The sequence below is a fragment of the Onychostoma macrolepis genome, chromosome 06 (genome assembly GCF_012432095.1).
Source record: "Onychostoma macrolepis isolate SWU-2019 chromosome 06, ASM1243209v1, whole genome shotgun sequence".
NCBI classification, from domain to species: Eukaryota; Metazoa; Chordata; class Actinopteri; order Cypriniformes; family Cyprinidae; genus Onychostoma; species Onychostoma macrolepis.
In genome coordinates this window covers 8,432,349-8,459,018 of record NC_081160.1, presented here as the reverse complement: position 1 = coordinate 8,459,018, position 26,670 = coordinate 8,432,349, and the positions used below count along the sequence as shown (strand labels likewise).

General features: G+C 42.0%; 1 protein-coding gene across 20 annotated transcripts in view; it reads right to left on the bottom strand.

The window, feature by feature from the left end:
* The window catches only part of baz2ba (bromodomain adjacent to zinc finger domain, 2Ba), an 87,541-nt gene extending 62,026 nt beyond the window's left edge, over positions 1–25,515 (bottom strand). For 12 of the 20 annotated variants that reach the window (XM_058778137.1, XM_058778154.1, XM_058778142.1 and 9 more), the window contains exons 1-2: positions 25,037–25,513; positions 12,956–12,999 (exon numbers count right to left, since the gene is read on the bottom strand). The gene's annotated coding sequence lies outside the window, so the exon portion shown is untranslated. The other 8 variants (XM_058778147.1, XM_058778148.1, XM_058778153.1 and 5 more) reach the window with 4 other exon arrangements.
* Between the last annotated feature and the right edge of the window lie 1,155 nt (positions 25,516–26,670).

Sequence of the window (26,670 nt, the reverse complement as noted above, 5' to 3'; positions counted from 1 at the left end):
ACTTTCACTATTGACCGCAAGTCGATTCTGCACTTCCTGTATACTGCTACGATGCTGCAAATCACTGAGAAAAACTGAGAATGTGTGTGTATTTCTTCACACAGAGACACACTAATGGCACAGACCGTTAGCCACACACACACACACACACACACTCTCACACACACATATACTGGTGCTGGAGTCTTATGAAGCAACAGGCTATCACTTTAAAAAAAATAAAAAAAATACTCATCTGCTAAACTGTTCTAATGATATGAAGCAAAAGTGTTTGGGTTTGTTGAATGTGGCTGCATGTGACAGGTCTCTCTCTCTCTATCTCTCCGCTCTAAAACACATGCACTGACAGACACTGTAGCATGTGCTCTTTCAATAGCAGATGGCTGGACACAATCTGCGCCTTTTCTGCAAAAGATATCAACAGACCAATGAGAGTCTGTGCATCTAAAGTGGAGTCCAGAAGTCTGAGACCACACTGAAAATACTATAGGACTTAAAAACCTGGAAATTTTTTTTTTTTACTACATATGAAGATATATTTAGATTTTGCACTAGGCTATTTTCAAATTTGTGACACTGATGTCTTTGTGCAGATGTTCTTGATTCCGCTGAAGCTCAAGATGCTCTTTGGATCATTCTCAAATCATGATCATCAGCTCTAGTGCTGCTCTCATTAAATTCATGTTAATTTTCTCACAATTTAACTTTTCACTCTGATTGTTATTATAATGATGATATAATTTTAAATCTTAAAATAAAATAAAAAAAATCTTAAATGTGTCAATCATTGCACAAGACCCTAAAAACAACAGGATGTGATGTAATGGCAAGAGGTGTCCGTCAGTATGTACAAAACCAACAATTAAAATGAAAGACAGAAGGCAGTTATTGACTTATGTAAACAAATTATATTATGAATTTTAAAGCCACTTTTTGTAATGACTTTTCAATGCATTAATCTGAATCAATATTGTTCTCAGAAAATATTGATATAAGTGATTAACTGTGATTTCAGTAACATTTTCACTCGATTCAAAATGTTGATGCAAAATAGAAGCATTTTACTTGTGGTCTCAGACTTTGAAGCCCACTCTGTGTGTGTATGCGTGTGTGTTCCTGTGCACACATTGTTCTTCTGTCTGTTTGGGTGTGCTTACTCTGAGCTTTCCTGTAATCATCCAGTGAACAGTCATCTCCACACACCTTTCTGTATTCCCACCTGTGAATTTGTTCGAGTGTGTGACTAACCTTTAGTCAGAGTGGCCGAGAGTCTGAGCTCTCTCTTATTTCTCAAACAAAAATGTGTGTTTTGCTTGAAAGCAAATAACACGGTGGTTTTGAGTGTGTGTGGCCATTATGTGCTTTTGATTCACAAACTCCAGACCTCCATCAGTTTGATCAGCTTCACTGAGATTTGCAGAAAATATCAGTCCAGAAATGATTTTATTTCTCCCTGAATCACTCTGATGAATATGACAGAGAAACCAGAATATCCGAATGGAAAGTGTAACGTCCATATTTCAAATGATTCCATAATCCACATAGAAAACCAGAGATGTGCTGCAATAGCCATCAGATCATTAGCCCAAAGAAAAAGAGAGAGAGAAAGAGAGTTTGTGTGTGTGTGTGTGTGTGTGTGTGTGTATAAGAGATAATCCGTCCTGACTGTTTCCTGTGAAAACAGATGGAAAAACATGAGTCTTTTTCCTGTGCCTGGTCAGGCTATTAATACCTCTGAGACACACACACACACACACACACACACACACACACACACACACACACACACACACACACACACACACACTAACACACACAGACCTCTATATTCACCAGAGACCGAGCACAGCTCAAAAGTCCTGTTATACAACCTGAGATTGGCTATACAGGCTTGTCATTAACACAAAACACACTCTAATATCACACATTTTCACACGCACTAACATCAACCGCTTATTTCACACGATCTCAAACAGGCATACACCACACACTACCTCCATAGAAACACTCAGCTGAAAGAGCAAAACACACACACACACACATACATACACACACACCCACACACTCTAAAAGACAAAGACGGGCATTTGGTTACAATTAAACATGTCAGAGAGACAAAACCAGGGGCAAACACATTAAACCCTCTTTCTCTACGCAAGGCCTCATCTATAGTGAATGACAATGCGCTAAATGCTTTTAATTGCCATCAATTGGATCTAGAGAAAAACGGAGGGAAAACCTCATAAAACACGTTTTGTTTTTTTCCTTAAGGCTGCAGTTAAAAATCCAAACGTTTTTGTCCAAACCTACGGGCGGCGTGAATGCAATATTCATTTTGCTGCAGGAGAACAATCCATGCATAACAATGAGATTTGCTAATGAAATCAACCATCAACCTGCAATACATACATATTAAAGCAGCTTGCGCTGTCACCCGCTTTGTGCATCGTTTGTTCCTCCTGCCGTCTCCTCAGTCTCCCTCTCCCCCACTCTTTCCGACCTTTCTATCTCGCTCTCACCTTGAGTTTTAATAGCTGTATTAACACAAAATGATGATCGCACATTTCCACTTCTTTGACCTGCGTGACACTCTCACACACCTGTGCAAAGAGGTCAGACCCACATACGCTGTGACTGTAGTGATGTAACTGAGAAAAATGTGACAGTATCTACTAATGTTTGCTGAACCAAAAGAAGCCAACCACTAATACAAGGACCAACTTATTATAAGCAGCTGACAGATAGACAGATACAGATATGTAACGGTGAACATATTATCAGCCACCTATATAGTGCACTGGTCTGACTGGACGTTGAAATCAGATGATGTCAGGTCTTATTTTTACCATTTCAAACAGTATAATATTTGTTTGTAGGTTTCAGAAGAACTAATCATTTTCCATCCAATGGTTGATTTCTGATCTGCCACAACATTTAATTAATTATCTTTATTGATTACAAGTATTTTTATTCATTACAGACATAGATGGATAGATGGATAGATGGATGGATAGACAGACAGACAGACAGACAGACAGACAGACAGACAGACAGACAGACAGACAGACAGACAGACAGACAGACAGACAGACAGACAGACAGACAGACAGACAGACAGACAGACAGACAGACAGACAGACAGACAGACAGACAGACAGACAGATAGATAGATAGATAGATAGATAGATAGATAGATAGATAGATAGATAGATAGATAGATAGATAGATAGATAGATAGATAGATAGATAGATAGATAGATAGATAGATAGATAGATAGATAGATGGACAGATAGGTGGAGAGATGGATAGAGGTGGAGAAATGGATAGACAGATGGGTGGATAAACAGACAGATAAATGGAGATAGAGAGATGGATAAACAGACAGATAGTATTGATATCTGCCAATATAAGAGTTTTTTTCTTTTTTCAGTATCAGTTAATTATCAGCTATCCGTATCGTCCAAAATTTTTCATCCTGATAGAGCAAGAGAGAGGGAGAGTGTGTGTAAGGAGTGTGTGAATGGCCATTTCTCCCTGCTGACACAGCCTCCATCTGCCACTGAGCCGTGCAGAGAGGCACAGCGAGAGAGAGAGAGAGAGAGAGAGAGAAGGAGAGGAGGGAGGGAGGGCAAGAGGCAGTGCTGGTGTGATGGAGAAGGAGAGAGAGCGCTCACGCTCACCTTGGTGTCACCTCTGCTGAGCTGAACGGGATGATGGGATAGGTAGAGACACAAAGACGCTCTGCCCTCTCTCCCACACACACACACACACACACACACACACCTCTCCTCTGCGCTCCATCTCTTTTCTGCTCGCTCACACACGCACAGAGTAACGGCACAATCTGTGATCACTGGAGCTGTTTGAGCCAGATATCGTCTCTGGGGGATTTACACACACAAACAGGTGCACACACATGCAGAAATATGCACACATACACACAAACCTACACGCGCCGTCTCGTGAGATCCCTGTTTTTCTCTTAAAACGCACACGCACACACACACACACACACACACACACATGCTGTGGAATACACACACAAACAGACACAAAATAGGGCAAGCAGAGAGATTTTGACACACTTCTAAACACACACACAGAGAGCCTGAGGGCAGGGTTTGAAATGAGAGGCAGCGTTTTAAAGAGCTCGCTGAATTCCACCTGTGATTAGTGTGGCTGCAGGGCTGATGGATCACGGCGGACACATTTCACTCGCTCGCTGCTTATCTCTCTTTCCCTCCCTCGCTTTTTTTCTCCTCTCTTTTCCTTTCTCTTCCGCTCCTTCCCTCCCTTTTTTCCTCTCCGTCTCTCTCTCTCTCTCTCTCTCTCTCATCTTAGCTCTGATTTTTCACTTTTCTTCTCTCCTCTGCGCTTTAAATCCTCTCTGCTCGCATCGACATCTACACTAATGCCCCCTCTTTCTTTGTATTTTCTTTTGCCATCTCTCTCCCTCTCCGCGTGTGCCAGCAGGGAATGACCTAGCAGCTGGGTCCTCTGGAACAGACCAATAAAATACTAAATATCTCCCTGCACATCACCCACACACAGACACAATGCCCCCCTCTTCCCTGGACCATCTGCACGCCAAACCATCCGTCCCTCCCCCCTGACACTCAAGACCCTTGTGAGCTGTAAACAATAGCCAGATATGACGGAGAAACGCTCTTGTTGTATCAACCGCTCTAAACCACCACCCTGACAAATGACAGACAGATAAATTAGACGATATTTGGCCATTTCCCAATGAAAATCATGTTGAAGTTCTACCTTGTGTCACTTCTAAATAGCACTTTTTTAATGTTTTGGAGTCAATGTTGTGTGAAATAAATCAGCAAATTTCAGCAAATATTTGTAAGTTGCTCTGAAACCTCATCCTGCGAGTCAGTGCCATGTTGCAGCAAAACAAGAAAGCCTTTGAGTTAATGAGTCCCACAAATATGTAATTACTTGTCGTTTTTACCTTGATTAAATATCTAAAAAGAAACGTGACAAGGCATTTTTAAATCCAATTGAGAAGTCAGCCAGATTCAAGCATTTGCATGCTCATTTTTTCCAATTGATCAGATTATTTCAGGTCTACATCTCTCTTTCATTCAGACTGAGATCAATTGGATTGACTGAAGTGTTTACATGAAGATTGAGCCATCAATCTGATTACTATTTGGGTGCATGTAGCTATTGAGCTTTGGTGCTCATGTGGATGATGCAGGTTTGAGTCTGCCTGGCATCATTTGCCAATCCTGTTCCTTTCTTCTGTGCATCCTTTCTCCAGTATAAACAAAAGCTACAAAAATGCCCAAAATCGCACTCAGAGACCTCCACCGTGGGCACGAATCAGCAAACTTCATCGCTTCTGTTTCTAAGACTTCATACCCACCTCTCTCCCTGTTTTTTCCCCCCCTATCTCAGCCTCTCTTTCTGTAATGACCTCCCTGAGGTCCAGTATCGCAGCTCTCTCTCTATTTCCAAGAGGTGAGGGAGGTTCTGCGAACGCACACCCAGCGTAATGAGCTCTCCCTGGACACCCAGAATACAAAAAGCCCCTGATATGCTCGGAGAATCTCCCCGGACCACCTTGGATCCAGATCGTCCCAGCTCCTGTTCTGAGCTCAGGGCCTGCCGCGGGTTCTTTCTAAATACCCTGGGTCGAGGGAGGGAGACCCCTGGGTGGCTTGCTATTCTAGGGCTGTGTGTGTGTTTATGTCTAGGAGTGTGAATGAGATAGGTGTGAGAAAGTGTATGGTTGGTGTGAAAGGTGTGTTTATGAGGGATTAAATCTTGGTGTGTGAGAAAGGGGGGCAGTTAGATTCAATAGAATCTCTTTAACCTTCTTTGAGGGCCCCCAACCTCCCCAAGAGCCCCTCTAACTGCCCTTAACCGCCCGATTCCTCTGAGAGAAGGGAGAGACGCCTGCCGGCCGACCTCAAAAAAACACACCCCTTGATCGCACCTCGTACACACACACACGTTTTTACACTCTAAATGGAACATAAACCCTACAGTGTAAAGCATGTAAGCTGTGATGCTGCTTTTCCTTTCACACACACACACAGTTTATGGCTACTGTTCAGTAAGAGTCGTAAGTGTGTGTTTGGAACCACAGCCAGCGAGTCAAATTTGTGGCAGTAAAGCAAAGCCACTCCTTTTTATATTTGCCCTTCAAAAAAGACATAAATAATGGCCTGTGTGTGTGTGCTCCCTTGAGGTGCGCATCCTGTGCTGAACACACACAGTGAGAGAAGGAGAAATGGAGAGAAGATGAGCACAGAGCAAAATGAAGGAAGAGCAGAGGAAAAAAACAGAGGTGGGGAGAGGAATGAGAGAGCTCACACACACACACATGCAAGCGTGCACACACACACTCCCTCTGCGTGCAACTGCGGTGTAAATGTCATCATGTACACAGTTTATCCTCTGTGTGAGCGAGAGGTGCAGATGAAGGGAGAGAGCGAGAGAGAGGAGCGAGTGAGCCCACTGCAGAGAGGTAGACGGGAGCACACAGCCTCTTCTTCTGTTTGTTCATTAGTATTCCAGCGCTCACTCCTTTAGATCCGTCCTCACGCCGCTCTTAGCGTCAGCACGGGAAAACACACATACACACAAACACGTACACCAGCATTAGAAAGAAAGTAGCTATGTTCGATGTGTTTCGCCCATCTACCAAATCATCTCAACCTCTTGTCTTTACAAATGACACAATAAACCCTACTTGCTGATTACGGAAATAAGTTCACCCAGACTAATTACATCACGTAACGTGCTAAAGTCAAGACGTTTTGAGGGATGCTCATTTATAGAATTGCTTAAATAAAAAGATATTAGAGTTGGGGCCTCGTGTGCACTTGAGCCCTTGGCACTTGAGCCCCTCAAGTCTCAAAAAATACAGAAGTCTGTCTTCAGTGTTCTTAAGGTCTTCGCCATTGCAAAGAATTTGCATTAATTCTATGGTGCTTTTAACAAACACAGTACACTTGGCCCATGAAAAAAAAAACATTAAAAACTGGCACAAATGTCATATTTGAACACTGTTACTAGGATGTTACTGTTATTTGTATACTATGTTATTGTTACTTTTATACATTTTGACGATTATTTAATGTTATTGCTAAAAATAAAACTCATAATGGAGGTTTTAAACTGCATTTAGACATAACCAGAATTTCTGATATCATGGTTGCAAAAATTGCAAACCCCATACAAAATGAAATGAAAATGAACAAATCACATAATGTTTAGTTAGACCTCCTAAAGTTTACAATCACTTTCTGAAGTTAACCTCCATTACCATTTACTGAAAAAAACCCTATTTGTGGAAAGTCCCAGACATTACCTAAGCTTTACAGAGTTCAGCATTTTGTTTTCCTATTTTTTTAGATGATTCATTGATTATATGGTTTTTGTCAGAATCTAGGCCTCATGGGTCCTATTTTTACTCTGGTTTTAGAGGGTCTAATCTGGAACTGGTTTCGGTCTGGCTCTCATTATGTCTCTAAGGGTCTAGTGTTGACTAGGCATTTTGAATGTATTATTGTCTAATGACTTTCATTGTGTATTGTTCATGAGAAGATTTATTTAACATTGATAAAGTTTTGGAAGAGGCCTGAAAAAAAAAAAAAAAAAAAAAAACTTACAAAGTAGTGTAAGTAGCATCTAAAAGATATGAGTATCTGCCATTTCAACTTGTCGTTTTTTGAGTGAATGACTTCAAAATTTTTAAAAATGACATTTCATGATTCATCTTCATCTAAGGAAAAGCTGTTTCAAGGGAGACAGTGGTGGCAGCGAATGGTCATTTACCCACTCAGGAGGGAAGAAAATGACTCAAAATCAAATATTTTTCACTCAACTGTTGCTTGCTTAATGGCATAAGTGGCCGTGTGGCGAATGCCTGAAGGTGACTGCTGGTTAATTTCGAGCCGTTTCAGTGTGTTTGTAAGAGCAGTGCCGATAAAGCACTTGTCCTTTTATGCCAAGTTGCTCTGAAAAGCCCCAAGGCTTAGTGTCCATTTTGATTCTTAGATTCATTTCTTGTGTCTGTTTTTAAGCAGAAGGTGTTACGGAACATCAGGTACCTGCAAATTTAGATAGATTTGTCTCAAGTTATCTGCAATCCAAAAACATTTTAACCACATTGACACTCCCACATGGTTCCACCAGGTTTAGCTGAACCACAATCAACAAATAGGTAGTTTTCATTATTTCAAAAGGACACCTGTCTTAGGGTTGGGCCGAGCTAAAACATTTGTGCTGCTGAAGCAAAATACGTGGATTCATACGGAGCATTAGCGAGATATTGCTTCAGATTTGAGCACTGCATGCTGTGGTTGTCTCAGTTTAGCCAGTGCACTATTTGTCAGTCTGTTGTAGGTGTAGTGTATTATAGTGATTCTGCTGTGGATAGGGTGGTATTATTGGATGGATCTCCACGGTAACGGGGCGGGTGAAACTCAATCGGAGTCTCTCCATGTCGCTCCCTTAGATGGCCACCCGCTGATCCTGACCTTCTGGATGTTTTTCCCCTCTCCTTTTCTCTCTCTCTCCCTCCCGCTCTCTCAGCCCCATCTTCTATGTTCTGTATTCATTTATCTATCTTTCTAGTTGTGATGGATACAAGAGTGCCTACGTATTCCTATACTGTTATTTTTGGCTTATGTTGTCATTGCGCCGCCACTTTAAAGCACAATGACAACAGCAAATGAATAGCGTCTATCCACTTCGTAGAACCTGCATATGTGTATTGTGTGTGTATGTGTATAAAGCCATAGATGACAACACTTACGCAAGTGGGGGGCCTGGCTAAGGCAAGATAATAGGAGATTATGTTTATGATGTACTCTGAATATTAACTGCCTCATAACTGACTCATTCCTCATTCTTTCTCTCTATGGAAGATCCAGTATTTATTGCTGTATCCTTCAGAACAGTCGGAATCAGCATGGCCTCATACCCTGGCCGGGCATAAATATTTAAGCCAAGAAGGAACAGTAAAATCGCAACTGGCAAGCAGAGGGACAAAGAGAGAGAGAGAAAACAAAGAGGGCCAATGACAGACACTTGAGGCACCCCATTTCAAACTCTCTCCTTCACTGTGTGTGTGCATATGTGTGTGTGTGTCCAGCATTTTGTACTGAGGTAATAACTCTCACCGGGGATCTGGAGGGCCCAGCAGAGTTCAGGCAGGGGTCCATTACACCTTTCACACACACGCGTGCACATAGAATCCAGCAGGCCTGCATTATTTGTATCAAACAACCGGTATGTTTTGCCTCTGACGCACAAGTACAGACACACTCCTACTGCACAGCACCAGCAATGAAAACAGACCCCTCTACCATGATTCCTGCTCAAGATCTCTCCAGCAGGAAGTATGAGCTATGAGCCGTCCCCAGGGACGCAGGAAAGAGAAAGAGAAAGAGAGAGGCCAGGAGCCTGACACTGCCTGGCCAAGATCTATGCTCAAACACACTCTCTTGCCTCTTTTTTCCCTTTCACCACCCTCTTTTGTCTTCCTTTGCTTTTATTTTCCGTTTCTTTCTCTACTCGAAATAAAGAGTAGTTGGTTACACTGTACACACTCATATCCACTTTGTGCAGAGAAATGCCATTTCCTCTGCTTTATTATTCTCTTTCCCCCTCTGTGGGAGGCTGGGAGGAAAGTTTGCTTTGAAGAGAGAGGGTTTAACATGTGCGCTAATAAATAGCTGGTTTGCCCCTGGGCAAGATTGCAAGAGCTCAGTTCTCTCTCTTCCATATAGTCTCCAGCATTTTCAGTGACTACAACTTATAACCTCCATTTCAGAACGAAAAGGATAGAGGAGTGTGTTTTTCCTCGATATGTCCTGACAGAACTGATTTTACTTTACAATTTCAGCTCTCCAAAGAGACTGGTTGATATTCTCTCCATCCATAAACTTTTGTAATTCCCTCTGGGTGTCCAAGCATTGTTTTGTTTTGTTCCTTCCTTTCTTTTTTTCATGAGAAAGGAAAGTTCATCCCTATAACCGATACTCTTGCGAGGCTTCAGTATGCTTTTGTTTAGTTTCTACTATCAGTTAACACTATATTTACTTTTATGAACTTGACAGAGACTTTTGTATCTCTTTTGTATCTAACTTTACTGGTTGGCAGTGTTCTTTAGGGCTGGGACTGGGATGAGAGGCTCCATGTGGACTTTCCTTTCATTTTGTTATGTATTCCTTAATTCCCCTAGACTAATCATAGAATGGGAACGTAACAAAAGTAACAAACAACTTATTTCACATTTTCTTGAATCTCAAATTTTGAACCTGTATATCAGTAATTTGCCATGCTGGATGTAACATTCTGACCCCCCCCAATCAAATCATTTAAAAAATGTTTTAAGTGAATTGATTGCATGAAGATTACAAATCTGTCACATGTTATAAATAAGTCACAATTAACTGCATATATCAATATTTGCGGAGAAAAGTTACCAAATTAAAATAAATCAAACATGTTACATTATTGTGGTAGATAAGTAAACCACTGAATAGACAAAAAGGATTCTGTAATTAAGTCACCAGTCTGTCTGAACTGGACATAAGGACTTTTAAAGAACAGTTACAGTGTTATTTCTTTTTAGTTGTCATTCAAATTTTAGTTTACATTTTAGCAATTTTGCAATGTGCTTTATCATTATTATTAGTTTTAGTTTATTATTATTTCTGTTCAGCTTTAATTCATTGTTAGTTTTAGTTTCTATAAATTTAAGCACTTCAAATTATACTTATTTTTAATTTAAATTTTTATCTTTATTTTTTATTTAATAATTTTTTTTAACAGTTTTATGCTATACTTACTACTATAGTAACAACACTACTATAGACATATCTCTGGCCACGTTCACACAGCAGCAGAATACGGTTGTCAGTCCTGTATTGGAATCCTTAATACGGTTACGTTCACACACAGTACAGTTATTTACGGGCGTGACAACCGCATTCTCGGAACACACACGCTGTGTGAACGGAACAGGTCTGGACAACTAGTTGTCTGAGACGTCATACAGTGCGAGAGAGAGCTGCTCTGCAGCACAAACGCGTGTCTATCGTGTGCTACGTGTTTTCGGTAACTTACAGTGACGGAGAAATGAGCTGCGTGTCATCTGAAAGTTTTAAATCCAGTCAGTTTTCTGTTTCAGTTTGTGTTCTGCATGTGACTTGAATACTCCACTCTCCACCCAAATTTAAAAGCTGCTGTCGGTTAATGAAGATTTGACGAATGAACTTGCGGCTAGATTGGACTCTTGTCGTGTAAGAAAGTGATAAGACTTTCAGTTTTATGCATGTCGCCATCTTTGATTTTACTTTGGTCAGTGTCGCTATGGTTACTGGTAAGGAAAACGGGCTTGACTCCCGTTGCACGTTCATACAGACAGTATTCTAAACACAACTGTAAGCTGCTGTGTGAACAAGACATTTCGAGACACCTGTAAAGAAAATGCGGTTGTCAATCCCAAAAACTGACAGTGTGAACGTAGCCTCTGTTTCATAGTTGTTGTTCATTGTCGCCTGCTAATGCGGTTTGATGAAGCACGCTGCCTGTAAGTCAGAGGGCATGATTAAATGTGCCAATTCTTTTAACACCTTATTTTTTGTAATTAATTGTAGTAAATGAAGGTGTTAAACTGACAGCCCCAAAAACAAGTTTTTCTTCAATTTTTTTTCCTAGGGAAATGCCTTGGCATTAAGGGACGTGCACGGTGCTGCCTCAAAGCATGATTGCCTTGTAAGTCAGACATACAGGAATGTTAGTGTGATTCATGCTGAAATCCTGACCCGTCTCGCCTTCACTAAACGAGCAGAGCCGTTGAGCACGGATGACCCTTCACGCCTTCCTACAATTCCCAGAAATCAATGCTCGGATGGAGCTTCCATTACCATTATTGATGGCTGAGACGGTGGCAGTGACTGCTGCCAATGCGAGAGCCTGCAGTGATGTGTAGCTGAGGAGCTGAGAGCCCTTCTTTGTCTCGCTGTCTTTGTCTGTCTCTGTCTCTCTCTGTTTTTCCCTATCCCATTCTCTCTCTTGCCATCCTTATATTTCTTTCCATATATATAGTTTCCTCTGGAGTGTGAATGGAGCGCTTTTCTAATAAAAGTCATCTGTAAGCCACCACACAGACACACGCTCACTCTCTCTCACACACGCACATCTGAGGAAGCACTTGGTCTACACACAGCTGCATGTTCACCTGAGGCAGCTGCAGTCCGTTTCTCAGTCTTTAAGCACTCCAGAACTCAAACTCTACATTGTCACTTGTTAGTGGTATAGACAGAGAGAATGAGAGGGAGAAGGAGACGGTGAGAGAGTGGAAAGAAACGTCCTTGTATTTCTGTCACTCTCTGAAACCACCAGGGAGCTGGGGAATGAAACGATGCAGCCGAGCAGAGAGCCCTGAGAGGCTGCCGCCCGCCTAGCATCACCGCTAACACCACGACCAGCATCCGCGCTACCAATTAGCCTGAGCCCACACAGGGAGAGAGGGAAACCGGCTGATTTGTTTGTTCCAAAGCACAAGCTCTCTCCACGGCTGTGGTTCATTCGAGAGACTCGGCTGTGAAAATGAATTGCCAAATTAAAGATCTTTACAAACACAAAAAAAACAAAAACAAAGCACGCTTAAGAAATGTCAACCTAACAATTGCCTTTGGAGAGCTTTGTTTCAGCTAATTGGGAGGGAGAGGGGTGAGAAGAGGGGCTCACATCCTTAGAATGAAATTAAATTAGGTTTAAATCGGCTGAATCTGTGTTCACCCTTTTCGGTTACAGCTTCCAATTACCCGAAACAAACACAGAGGTGCATAACCGTGACAAATGACTTCAAAACTGGAAAACTGGTCTTGCAACAAATGCAAAGTCACAGGAAGGTTTAAAAAAAAAAAAAAGTGATGACAACTGGTTGCTAAGAATTATGGAGCAAATACTCACTGAGTGGGAATGTCCTCAGCTGTGTGACATCACTGCTTGTCCACCTGTAGGAGACCGGGAAAAAGAAACAGAAAAGAAAGTGTTTTAATGGCACATTTGGTCACTAAACAGAAGCAAAACTGAGGTAAACTGTCCTAAATTACACTTAATAATAAGCTTCGGCCTCAAGGGGGAAAAGTCAACGGCAACAGTTTCAGCGCTGCGGCTGGAGTAATACAGTGTGTTTACACCCAACCTGTGGCTGCCAATGGTTTTCAAGAAAGAAAAACACTCACATACGTACACAAAGACACTGACAACCACTTTTCACATGCCCACACAAGTAAAGCAAAAACACATGAATGTGTGAATGCTCATACACGCACCCGGTTCCGTCTTTTTTCCTGCTAAACCTGTTGGAATTACAGTAAGGCTTTAAAACCCAGGGTGTGTGGGACGTTTTTCCAAGCACACACGCTGTCTTGTGCAGAAAACCAGCCTGCTCCAGTTTTCTCACAGCATTTGTGTGCGTTTCTGTCTGTTTGTGTGTGTGTGTGCTTAAGAATTATCAGGAACATCACAGCAGTGAGACACAAAGGTGAAACAGACACACAAATCAGATTCGGTTTCCAATCTCCTCAATCTGCACAGATAACAAGTTGCACATACACACACTGCTCAGAAACAAACACCACATGCACAATGAGGAAAAAACTAAAACAAATTACCACCACAAACGAACAGCAGACGCACTCCGAGTAATCTGTGGCTGGGCAGTTAGTTCCTCTTTTTAGTTCTTTAAAACATTTCCATCTGGGCAGAGTTAGATGTCTGGAACAGTTTACCACTGTTTGCTACACACTGAGCCAGGCTGTGACTGACAGCATCCGCACGTCAATCAAAATCCGACTCATCCGTCTACAGTGGAGGCGCTCCATCGCTGCAGTGGCCAAGGACACGTGCGGCGTTAGAGCTGATGTCACCGGGGGGGAGTTCAGCTGTAATGACAGCTCGCAGAGACGAAGTCTGAGATAATGGGGCAAGTGCGCTGGTGGGGTTGATCATTTCCTACACAATACGTTCGGCCTGATCATTAACACAATAACACGGCGCTGCTGCCAACGAAGGCCGGAATTTGTGCGTAGTGGCTCAAAGCTCGCTCTGTGAGCACTGAGCTCTCCCCAAACATCTTCATCCATCCTGAGGACCAGCTAATCAAAAACGTCTTGACGCTACATTTTTTTATTGACTTGCCTAGGGGGAGGAATTTAGATGAAATGATAACGCACCCCCTTCGGATAGACTGCAAACTGTGCGCAGCTGTGAGGATGGTGTGCAAGGAGAAAGACGGGAGGGGAGTTTTTTTTTTCCCTTTTTGTTCTTTCTGCTCCAGGTTGATACTTCCTGTCGGAGGAGCCGGTCCTTTAGGGAGCACCTTGCCACGACTGCAGACGTTTAGCTCCAACCCTTCAGAGAAACACAGGCAAGTCCCGACAATCTATCTCCCGTGGAATCGTCTCACCCGTCCAGTTTCAGGAAACTGATCCCTAAATAGAAGTGATTCATCTTTTTTCATACAATATGAGCACACACAGCACAAAGAGACTTCTCTTTCCTTTTCTCTCGCTTTCTCATCTCTTTCTTGCTCTCTCTCCCTCTCTTTGCTCTGTATGATTCAGTGTGGCTGCAGGGCAGAGTCTTTTATCGCTGTATTATGCCCAGCTGAAAGCTGACAAAATGGAATCTGTGTGTGAGTTCTGTGACTGGGAAAAAACAGCCTTGGACCAGATCTCTTTCTCTCTTGTTGATAATCTTATTCTTTCATCATTAGGCCGATTGCGGTTTATCCAGGAGAAAAGAAGGGATGGGAAAAAAGATAAATACAGAGGGGAAAAAAGGACATGGCCATCCAGAGGGCAAAAAAAACCCTCATACCTGGAAACACTTCCTCAAAAATGGCCACCAGACAATTAGCTCCATCTGAGAGAGAGAGAGGAGGGGGTGTGCTATAACTTAAACTGCCCACACTGGAGGTCATCACTCACACGCTAATGGAAGAACCGTGCTACACGCACACACACACACAAAGAGTTGCTCTCTCTAACACAAGGACACAGCAATCGTCTTTGAACGGATTGCTAAACACTGCGGTAATTTGGCTTTACATTTGTGGTAAAAGTTCATCTGTGAAGAACACAGTAACTCGTGACAATAAGGCCAAATTAATATTCAACTCATTTCCTATCCTCGATTTCCTTCACCTTTGAAGTCTGGTGGAAATGAAGACCAGATGGAAGCAAAAGGAAGAACAAGAGTGAGCGAAAGAGAGAGAGAAAAAACACTCATGTGTCTCCACATGAAATGGAGCGCTTTTTAAACAAAGGTAGAACATGTGGGAAAGTTTCTGAAGCTCTGCAGTCATCGCCAGACACGGCAGGAACAGAAAACATGTTTTAGGCACTCCCAGATACGAAAACAAACAAACTAATGGGAAAATGATCAGAGGCTTTACTTTAGGTTAGCCTTTAAGTGAAATACTGTAAAATGCATGTGAAATGCAAAGCCTTATAAGAGCTTTTGAGAACATGCACTTGAAATGTTTGTTCACTAGTCAGTCCAAGGAATCTCATGCATGTCATTTTTTAAAACATTTCAGTGAAACTTGAGAATTCTCGCACACACACACTTTTAATTGTCTCTATGATGATATTACACAGTTATAAGTGCAAAATGTTAAAGGAAATATGAGAAAAATGGGTAATGTAAGGTGTTTCATCCTGCTCTTAATATCATCTGTTGTTGACTCCTCAAGCATCATATAGCCAAATGTGCAATCCATGCTCCATGCAATACCAAGGGTTCACACAAAACAAGGGGAGTCCGCTTTTAACCATTATACCGCCCACAGTTGGAATCAGCTTCCAGAAGAGATCAGAAGTGCTAAAAACATTAGCCACATTTAAATCCAGACTCAAAACTCATCTGTTTAGCTGTGCATTTGTTGAATGAGCACTATCCTACAGCCGAACTGATTGCACTGTATTTTATAATCATTTTCTAACTGTTCTAAATTCATTTCAAATCAACTTTTATATCATTTTAAAAGTTTAAAAAGAAGGTTAATTCAAGTGCTGTAATGGTAAAGAGAATGTGGGCAAAGAAAGACAAGTGTGTTGGTTAATCAGTTGAAGGTAACGGAATAGTTAAGGGTGTTTTGGAAGGTTTTTTCACTTAGTGCGGAAGAGTTTGAACAAAGCTTGAGAATGTTTGTTTTTAAATTCCTTGTTTTTATTGTTGTGATTACTATTTTTTTTATGACTATTTCACTTCCTTTTATGTAAAGCACTTTGAATTACCACTGTGTATGAAATGTGCTATATAAATAAACTTGCCTTGCTGAGAAACCAAAAACTTGCTAAGAACAGTGGGTAGTTTTCACTTCCCAGAACAAACCAGAGACTTATGTGCAACTATTAAAAGTGTACATAGAGTCACTGATGCTTGTGGAGGCAACATATGGTATTATGAAACAAGGTAATTATTTGAGTAAGTTCAGTAATTTTGTTTTGTGGAATCTATCTGCAAATGCATTGTTATGCTCTCTTAGTATTTTTTTTAAAATGAAAAATAAACTTACAAATCGCATCTTGCACATTCTGCAAGTGATATGTAAAAAGCAGAACTGTACAATACTAAATCTAACACTTTACATTTTAGTAAACCACAAAGAAAAAGTGAGACCTTGTAATTTGGACCTTGTCCAAACATCATTTTAAACTCTTTAAGGCCACTTTATATCAAGCCAAGTATATACTGGCACAATACCACCGTTTCGAAAAACAAAGATAACAGCCTTACATGTGACCATATTATTTGAACAACATGTACCCTAATTGAGGGCCCTGAACAATAACACTGGCAGTCAAAAGAAGCCGATCACAGATTAAACGCTGTCCACGAATTAAGTTAAGCGCTAAAGAACGCAAAGCAGCAGAATACCGTGTAATCAAACAGGCCTTGAGATTTCTCTGCGTGAAGGTCAATCCCGCTGCCTATGCAGCTGTCACGCCTTCCTCTCAAACATATGCACACATACGAACAAACACACTGACACACACAAACCAACCAGATACTCATCTATCATCCCTAAGCTCAACACACCCAACGCGAAAGCTCTCGCCATCAACCTGACATCAATCCAGTGAAGCAGCAACAATGACAAAAAAATGCCTGCCTTTTAAAACAAATATACAATATATGTTTCCAACAAATATTACAGTATATTAGGGACATGATGTCACTTGGTCTGAAGTATGCTGAGGAAGTGATTGCTGTTGTTGTTCTGGTAAATCTTCTGTCATCATTTACTCACCCTCATGTTACATCAAAGCTGTGTGACTTATTCTGTGCTATATTCTTCTGTGGAGCCATATTCTGAGAAATGAGAGTAGCCAATGCCAGTGAGCACCAATATTGTTTGGTTCCTAACGTTCTTCAGAAAAGAAAGTCAGCCATACAGGTTTGGAACAACATGAGGGTGAGCAAATTATGACATAATTTTCCTTTTTGTGTGGACTATCCCTTGGGCTGTAGTGCTGGGTATAATTTGGGGTCATGGTGTAGGTTGAGTTGTTGTGTTGGGGTCATGGGTTATGGTAGTGTGTTGAGATGTTACAATTGGCACGTCGAGCTGTTGTGTTGGGTCATGGGGTGGTCTGTTGGATGTGTAGTGTTGGGTTAGGGTGGAGTTGGGATGTTCAGTCAAGCGGCGTGTTGAGCTGTAGTGTAGGTTGTGGTAGTGATTTAAGCTGTTGTGTTAAGTCATGGTGCTTTGCTAAGTGTATAGTGTTGGCTTGTAGTGGGTGTGCTTAGCATGGTTTTGGGATGTTCACAAAAGTGGTGAATTGAGCTGCTGCAGAGGGTAATCGGGTGTGGAGTTGAGCTGTATTGTTAAGTTATGGTGTCGTGTTGAGCTCTGGTGCTTGGATGTTTTGTCAAGTGTTGTGTTGAGTCATCTAGTAGTGTTGTTCTGAGATTGTGTGAGAGATAGTGTTGAGTTGTGGTGGTGTGTTGAGCATGTTGTTGGGATGTTGTTCAGTCAAGTGGTGTATTGAGCTGTTATTTTGGGTCACCTGGTAGTGTGTTGGGTGGGGGGGGAAGTGAGTTGAGCTGCAGCATTAGGTCATTGTGTGGTGGTCTACTGGGTGTGCAGTGTTGGGGTATGGTGGTGTATTGAGCGTTGTGTTGGAATGTTCAGTCAAGTGTCATGTTGAGGTGTTGGATCATCTGGTGGCACATTGGGCAATGTTGGTGAGTTAAGCTATTATACTTAACTCTTTAACTCTTACCTCTATACTTATATAGTTGGTGAGTTATTAGATTATGTGGTAGTTTGTAAAGCTGCTGTGTCTGTTGGGTACTGAGATGTAGTGTTGAGTTGTGATAGTGTGTTCAGACTGTTGTTAGGATGTTCAGTCAAGTAGTGTATTGGGCTGTCATTTCAGGTCATCGGTAGCATATGTAGCTGTAGTGTTGGGTTGTAGTGGTCTAAGCTAAAGTGTAGGGTTGTGTGGTGGTTTGTAGCTGTATTGGGTTATGGTGGTGCACTGAGCATTGTGTTGGGATGTTCAGTCAAAGTGGCATGTTGAGGTGTAGTGTTGGGCCTGTAATGTTGGGTTGCGATGAGAGGTAGCATTAGTTTGTGCAGTGGTTTGTTGAGCTACGTTATTGGAATGTTCAATAAAGTGGTGTGTTGAGCTGGACTGTTGGGGTGTGGTGGTGTTTTGAGCTGTAACATTGAAGTCAAGGTGATGGCTGAATAGATGACTGAAGGAAGTTAAGATGAGCTCTAGACTGAATGCATTGTTTTCATGAAAGATGCTGTTGCTCCTGCTGCACGCTTAAATTAGCTGGCAGTGTTTGGATTACACCAGGGAGCTCTCACACAGGATTTATTCTAGCCTGCAGGAGCAAAGGATATTTCCATCTCTACACACACACAAACACACATAGATGCACAGTCACCCGTATGCATGTGCACACACACTAACACAAACTCAGATAAAACCCTAAGAGCACAAAACGAGGCTTTCGGTTACGGAGGCGCTGGCACACATACACCGTGGTCAAATAAGGATGCACTGCTCACTCTACCATTCATTTCATCCTTCGCCCCCGAAAATGCGTCCATATGATCCTTTGCCATCAGAACAAACATACAGATGCACTTCCACGCAATCATACACACACACTAACACTTGAAGGACTCAACAAGAGGCTCTTCATGGCCTCCGGATCAGGCTTCTTCTAGTGCCATTGCCAAGTTTACTGGCTGCTCATATTACAGACGGGTTTCACAGCTTTCTACCCATCTAACAGAGATAATACAGAGAGATAGAAACTGAGAGAAAGAGAGAGCACATGCAGTGTTTTTCCTCTCATTTTGTGTGTCATGTGAAACAACCGCACCACAGACTGTTTCACTGAACAATCTGATGACACAAACACTCTTTTGCTACCTAAACAACCTGCAGTCCTTAACCTTATCTCTTCAACTGATTGCATTATTTAAACAAAGAATCACCCGTCCGTTCCAACCTTAAACAAAGCAGCCTCAGCCTAATTTGTAATGACCGAGACAGACCCCCCCCCCCCACACACGCACACACATTTGTTGCGGGTCGGCGAGCATGAGGCCTGCTGAAGCGCCTAATCCCGCGTCTGTAGACTCCAGGAACACACCATGATGCACCTTCACGCGATCGCAGATTAGAACCCTTAATCCAGCTCTCTCAATCTGGAGATCTCTTTATAAAACCTCACAGCTAATCCAACAGTGGTTTGTTTACTGTTCAAGACCTAGTTTAAACCAGGCTAGATTATTTTACTAAAAAACAAAAACCTTACTTCTTCATGTGTCACGTCAGGGTTAAATGCTGGTGTCCTACACTAAACTGCCCTACTAACCATGTTAATGTTTTAAGAGATTAAATAAAAGCTTATGTAAAATGTGAGAGCAAGCAAACTTAAACAAAACAAAAAGGGCTTCAGTTTCTAAAGCACATTACAGTGTCAGCTGAAACGATTCTATTTTCAATCCTTTTTCTGTCTCCATCTCATCCTTGTCATTTCGTGGGCCTTTCTGCGCAAATTAAAAATTTAGAAATTCTTGCTGCGCCGAGGTGCTCTTTGCCAGCGCAGCTAAAATGAAAAGGCTTTGTGGTGGCAGTGACTAGATTTTAAATGCAGCGAGATCAATAAATAAGAGGGGGCTGCTTGAGCACAATCTCTGAATGTCTTTGAGTGCGTATGTGTGTGCGAGGGTCAAATACTGCATGTCCTGCAGTCAGCTGTCACAGTGCAGTAGATTCTCTCCCATCCCACAGCTCTCACCAAATCCCACCCAGCCTCCCTTCTGCCCTCTCCCACAAGAGGAGCATCATTCCAGCCATTCCTGAAATCATGGCTATTTCTACTCTGGATGCAAATATAGCGATAAGCACTAGAACAAATAGGCCAAACTACTGGCATTTCAAACACGGGCTCCATTATCTCAGCAGGGGGAACAGAGCGCCGCAGTGGCAACCCACGGCACAGGCAACATGACAGTCTCCTGGAGGGCAAACAACACCAGAGACACAACCGGCGCAGGGTGGAAAAAACAGCCCTCATCTCTCCAGAATACTCCTCTGCCCGGAATCACTAATGCACTCAAACCCTCATTGAGGAGCTGAGAGAGATAGATAGAAAGAAAGAAAGAGAGGGGGGGGGGCAGATGGAAAGCAGAACAGGCGCACAGAAAGGTTTCAGAATGACGACCTTCAGGTGTCGAGCACAAGATCGGTCTCGTTGATTAACAGCAGAGGCTGGTGGAAAGATACACATGTATTCTGAACGTACACTTCCCGAAGCTTAATTCCTTACTGTGAAGTTACAGCAAAGGAGATTTTTCTTTCTCAAGTCTCAATATGAAGCCTTTCTTGAGGGAAAAATCAACCCTTTCACCTTGTCTGTGAAAAACAAGCGCTCAGACAGCCCAACAAAAATAACCTTGAGTTTCATCAGGGATATTCTCACATTGAATGATAAACAGAGGCCCGAGGGACGCTGAACCAAAAAGCAGCTAATTGCCTGCCTCTGAAATTCGGCCCCTGTGTCCTCTCTGTGTTTATCTGAAAACAGAGTCAGTTTGGTGTGACCCGCTTCAGCTGCTGGTAGAAAAGCCCATTCATTTAACTGTCCGCAGAAATGCGAATCTCCGGCTCCTCTGCCTCGTTACCACGGACCGGCAGGCTAAAGGTAAAGAAGATCATGTTTGCGACACAATTATCAAGTCTGCCGCGACCGACTTGCGCTTCTGCTGACACAAACAGTTGTCTCCCAAGCGCTAATGTTCACGCTAAACAGCAACCCACATAACCCGCTATTATGTAAGAGCCAACTGTTGAGAGGAAATTCTACAATCAAAGCTGTTTGCTAACGACAAAATAAATCATTAGCCAAGTAAGTCAAGATAGAGATGCACTTATCCATGATACCGTTTAGCGTCATGCCAACTGTCTTCTCACGAAACAGCACGGGGAAGAGTATCTGTCAGCATTTACAACGTGATTTGCCAAGTCGTTATGAGTGCAAGGACGCAACCTGCTCAGAAAACAAATTCACCGCTGACCTTCCAGCATCGAGTATTCGGGGCTGATTCATTTGGCAGTTACTGGCCACACATGTGGCACACCAGAGCTTGTATAATCAAGCCCGCGCTTGCGTTCTAGCTCTTTAAATGACAGGTGTTATGATCAGGTGAGAACTTCTCGCTGCCTCTGACTTTTATAGGACGGTTAAATCAAATGACAATCCAGAAACTCTAGGCTGAGCTTTCCGAAGTTCATTGAAATCAATTTTGCCATTAATGGCGCAATGATTGATGCATGTTTAAAAACCTAAATTAATGGGTTATAACTGAAGATGCAAATAATGTGTCTCTATCCAGAATGACGCTGAGGAAAGAACTATGTTTTTCAATTTTGCCAATGCAAAAACCTATATATATATATACACACACACACACACACATACATATATTTTGTAACACATATACACACACATTTTTTATCTAAATATATTTTATAATTTAAATCACAGCAAAGGTTTTAAATCATCTGAATTGGGTTTTACAATGCTAAAAATAGACAGTTCATTTGCCAAACATAACCAAGGCATAAGTAATCTTCCAGAAAGGGTGTCAAGTATGTTGTTAAAGTGAAAGCACAATGTTATACACTGCAGTTGACTATAATATCATCTAATCCAATAAGATGTAGAATGAAACCCCATAGAGCCATTTAGACTATGAGACACAGGCAGGGCTGTGCATGTTAACTGCTCTCCAGTCATTCATATGTAACAGCATGAGTGGAACATCCAATAAATTCAAATCATCTTTAAATGAACCACGCTGATCAGTGCCCGGTTTCAGAGGAAGTGTGATTATAAACCCAAACTCATGAGCATTTGGGATTGCCTGAGCTAAACTTGCATTCGACAGCCTCTGCACTCAAGACCCATTTCTTACAGCCCACATTTTCTCGTAATCAGCTCATTACACCACAATCATTTGTTGTTGTACGCACAACAAAGACATGCAAACAGAGCTTAAACAAGATCCTTCTAAAGATCCCAAATTAAACTAATTCCTAGATACGAACATCTTCTCACAAGCCTAACCCATATCCTGTCGGGAAAACAACAAACATCCTGGACAGAAACGTGTGGCTGACACTCTAACCCCGAGCAAAGTTCTTTTTTTTTCTGTCTTCACAGCTACAGACATCCAGTGGTCTGGGTGTGCTTGAGAGAGCACAGTGTGAGATCCCTTCAAACCCCAACAGCACAAACAGGCCCTGACAGATTTGCTCTCCCTAATTCGTGGTAAGAAAAACAGCACAAGTATATAAGAGATCTTCTGTGTGCTTACAATAAGCACAAACACACACACTCTCACAAAAAAAAAGGGGGAAAAAAAGAAAGAAAAAAAAACATCCAACAATAGTCATTTCTAATGGAAGAAGAGAGTGGGTGAGACTGTTCCGTTTCAATTCACTGATACCGCTAATGGCTTCTTAGCGGTTCCATGAAATCAAGCAGCTGTCAAGGCGATGCATCGGGAACAGGGAGGAAGAGGCGGCATTCCCACAAGAGAAAAGCATCGCGTCAGGATGTTTGGCTAAACATCTGCTCCCCTGCTCTCATGGCTTTAGCAGAAGCACATACTCAGACAAAGAGATGGGAGGTGGAAACACTGACTTCTCCATCTGAGGCATTCTGTAAAAACAACAGCCTGCTCCATGCATAATGACTAGGGCACTGGGCTAGATGAGACAGAGCCCTACTGATACAAAACAGACACAGTCCAGCCATTTCACCAGCCTATGGAGAGCCTGCGGGTTTTGCATGACTGGCTACTAATTGTAAAAAGTTCATGACTTGCATAACAGAAACTTTCAAATATGTAACACTTGCTTTTTTGAAGGTGGAGAGGACTGTTCATTCACAAACCACTACAAATTTACACTATGTGTAAATAAAACACACAGGCTCTATACAAAAGTACATATGCATATCATAATCTAACTAGAACATCTGAAGTCTTTTAAATGAGGAAATGACTGTACAGTGAGGCCATAATTATTAACCTAGTGAGCCATAAATTCATGTGACAAACTCAAATATGTCTGAAAGGATCAAATGCGATTCTGGTCATTCGAGGGAAATTTTTTTTTTTTTTTAATTCTGAAATGGATGTGAAACCATAATTCACTGATTCATCATCACAGCACATTCTTAAGAAATGCTTCATGGGAATTATGAAATGTTTAAACTTCAAAAAAAAAAAAAAAAAAAAGAATTCTCAATTTTAGACAAAGAAAAGACAATAAACAGTTCACCTTACTAAATGACATCATTACGTGCTGATGTCATTCACTCCACCTGTAAACACCGAATCATCAAACATCGCGTACGACTCTCGAGATCACATCAAAATGTTTGTTTTTATGCATACAGAGTCATTCCGACAGCAAAACTAACCGAAAAGCAGAGTTTTCCAGCAATGTCGAGCGAGATAACAAATTCGACGCTTTCTTGGCAAAACATCACATTTTACTTAAACTTCACATGACGTCACCGCTACCACATAAGACATTTCTAAACTTTCTGCCTGTAACGACATGTGCAGGTCGAGTCCTAAGAATACACGGATCCGCCAGTTAAAATTAACCAAGATGGCGTGAGGCTTGTTGTTTAGAGGGCAGAAAAAATGGAGGATATTGTAATATACACAAAGGGATAAATTTCAACAACTCGGCCAGGCGGCAGCTGCTGCTCTTTAAGGAAGCAACAAAGATAAGAGCAACGCGAAGCTCCAACTCAACACCAGCGACCCGCTCCGACTGAGCAGGCGATTTCCCCGTCGAAAATACGAAACCGTGTGCTTTTAACGGCTTTTATCAAAAGGAATTGTAAAGTAAATGCTTTTATCATGTTGTCTCAATGAAGAGCTGTTAGCTTTTGCCATCATCTGAGAGACGGACATTAAACAGACCAAAGGTAGCGTCAGCTCCTCCAAGTGACTCTCCCGCATCGCCCTTTTCAAATAAGCCCTAGAAAATCAAATATTACATTTTTACGTACCCAAACGTACGACGGGGAAGCGCTTGCTCTTTTGAAACATGTTTGGATACATTAAGGAGTGTTTACCAACAGTTTACATTTAAAAAACGTAGCAGTTAAAGCGCACGCGAGAGGGCACAAAGGCAGATTCCTATTATGAAGTCACAACCCCCGCGCGCAACATTGTGTCCACTCGTAAAGTTTTGCTATATTCGCAGTCGCATCGGAATATTTCTCTCGATCGGCGTTTACCGACGACGCCGTTGAAATGCTTTTTGACAAGTTTTGCGCTTTTTACGCTCGAGGGACACGCGTAGCCAACCTAAAGAAACTATCGAGTTAGCTGCCCTCGCTAAGAAATCAAGCCAGCCAGCGACACAACATTGATTCGCTAATGAAATAACTGATCCAGCTCTCAATAAATTCAAAACTTACCCTTAGTTTTGACACTTCGCGTAATTCCGCCTCGATCGGGTCCGAAGTATCACTTCAGGTAACGTTGCTCTTTGTTTTCCTTTTTCGATTTGCTTTTGGAAGAGGCCGGTGTAGCAGGAGATGATGAAGAAGGGAATTGGGCAGTAATTGAGTCTCGGTGTGTGTGTGAGTGAGTGAGTGAGTGACTGCGTGTGTGAGTGTGTGTTTGTGTGTGTGTGTTAGTTACGAACAGCAGATTGAAGGAGAGTCCTTTCAAGGTTTATTCTGCCTCACTTCAAGGAATCAAAGTGACGTCAGCGGACAATACTTAAACGATAAAACTTTTATTCGCCGTGAAAAGGCAAAAGTGTGTAAGTGCCCGAATTATGCACATTGCACGCTGTGTTTTTAGCGTCGTTTACTGTTTACAAAACATCTGTCAATGATGAAGAGCCAAAAACGCTGTAAGGCTGTTGGTTGTGTTTTGTTGTCATCTCTCTCTTTTTTTTTTTTTTTTTTTTTTTAAGACGATTTCGGAAGTGCAATCAGTTCTTACTCGTTATTGATATTAATAATTCACATTTGCATCATGGCTGAGCATTGTTTTGAAATCGCCTGGGGTGAATTTTTTTTTTTTTTTAATCAAGTTATGTGATCAATTATCAAAATTGGCACGTAGTGTATAAAAGTTACAAGGCAGCACGTGTTAATGAGATTATTCTTGCAAAAGAATGTGAAGACATTATGCTGTACAATAGCAGTGGAAATCTGATAATATGGCGTCCAGTGAAATGGAAATTTAATTCTAAGATTGGTTACTTGTCATTCAAAAGCTGTCAGATAAACCGCAAGTCAGCGATGCTTGATCAAACTTGATTGCATTTGTCTCTAGTTACCTCAATAGCTAAATTCAGGGATTATGGATTAACCCGGCTAATCTGACCCTATTTCCCCTCAAATCATCAGGGGAGTGAGACAAGGTGATAACGTTCCAATTTGACAACAGAATTTCCGTAATCCAAAAGATAGTGGCATCATCTGAGCCGATGTCGTCTCACGGTGAAAAGAGAAAAAGAGGATCTGCCCCCGCCACGCTCAGGAGGAACAGAAAATAGAAGGCAGAATAAATGGAACTGTTACTTTTAGTATGATGCTCATTGATCTCTCATTTGAATTACACTTGCGGGCAAAGCGAGAGGCGGCAGAATGGCCCTTTGCAGCGGGAGCCGAGCTGGGCACCACGAGGCAGACAGCCATCTGTGCCTAATTGTGTGCTTTTTCTCCCTGCCGCTGCACTCACAATCAGCAACAGGCTGAGGGGGGCCCTCTGACCTAGACTGGGCCGGGGGGTGGCATGGGGTGAGGGATGAAGGGGGTGGGAGATTATTTCATTGAGCAAGAAAACAACAACAAGGGGGGCGAGGAGGGACACGCTGCCACTCCTTAGTGGGAGAGGGGAGTAGCACGAGGGAGAAAGAGGAGCAAGAGTGGGGCAACTTTTCGGAGTTTAGCTTCACGCTTCAGATTATGTGAGACTTGTGTGCATTGAGGTTTTACTTTTGTGTGTTAAGCGGAAAGCTACTTTTCTCACTGAGACAAGACATGTATGCTTATATGTGATATGTGTGTTTATGTGCGCACTTAATTTTCATTTA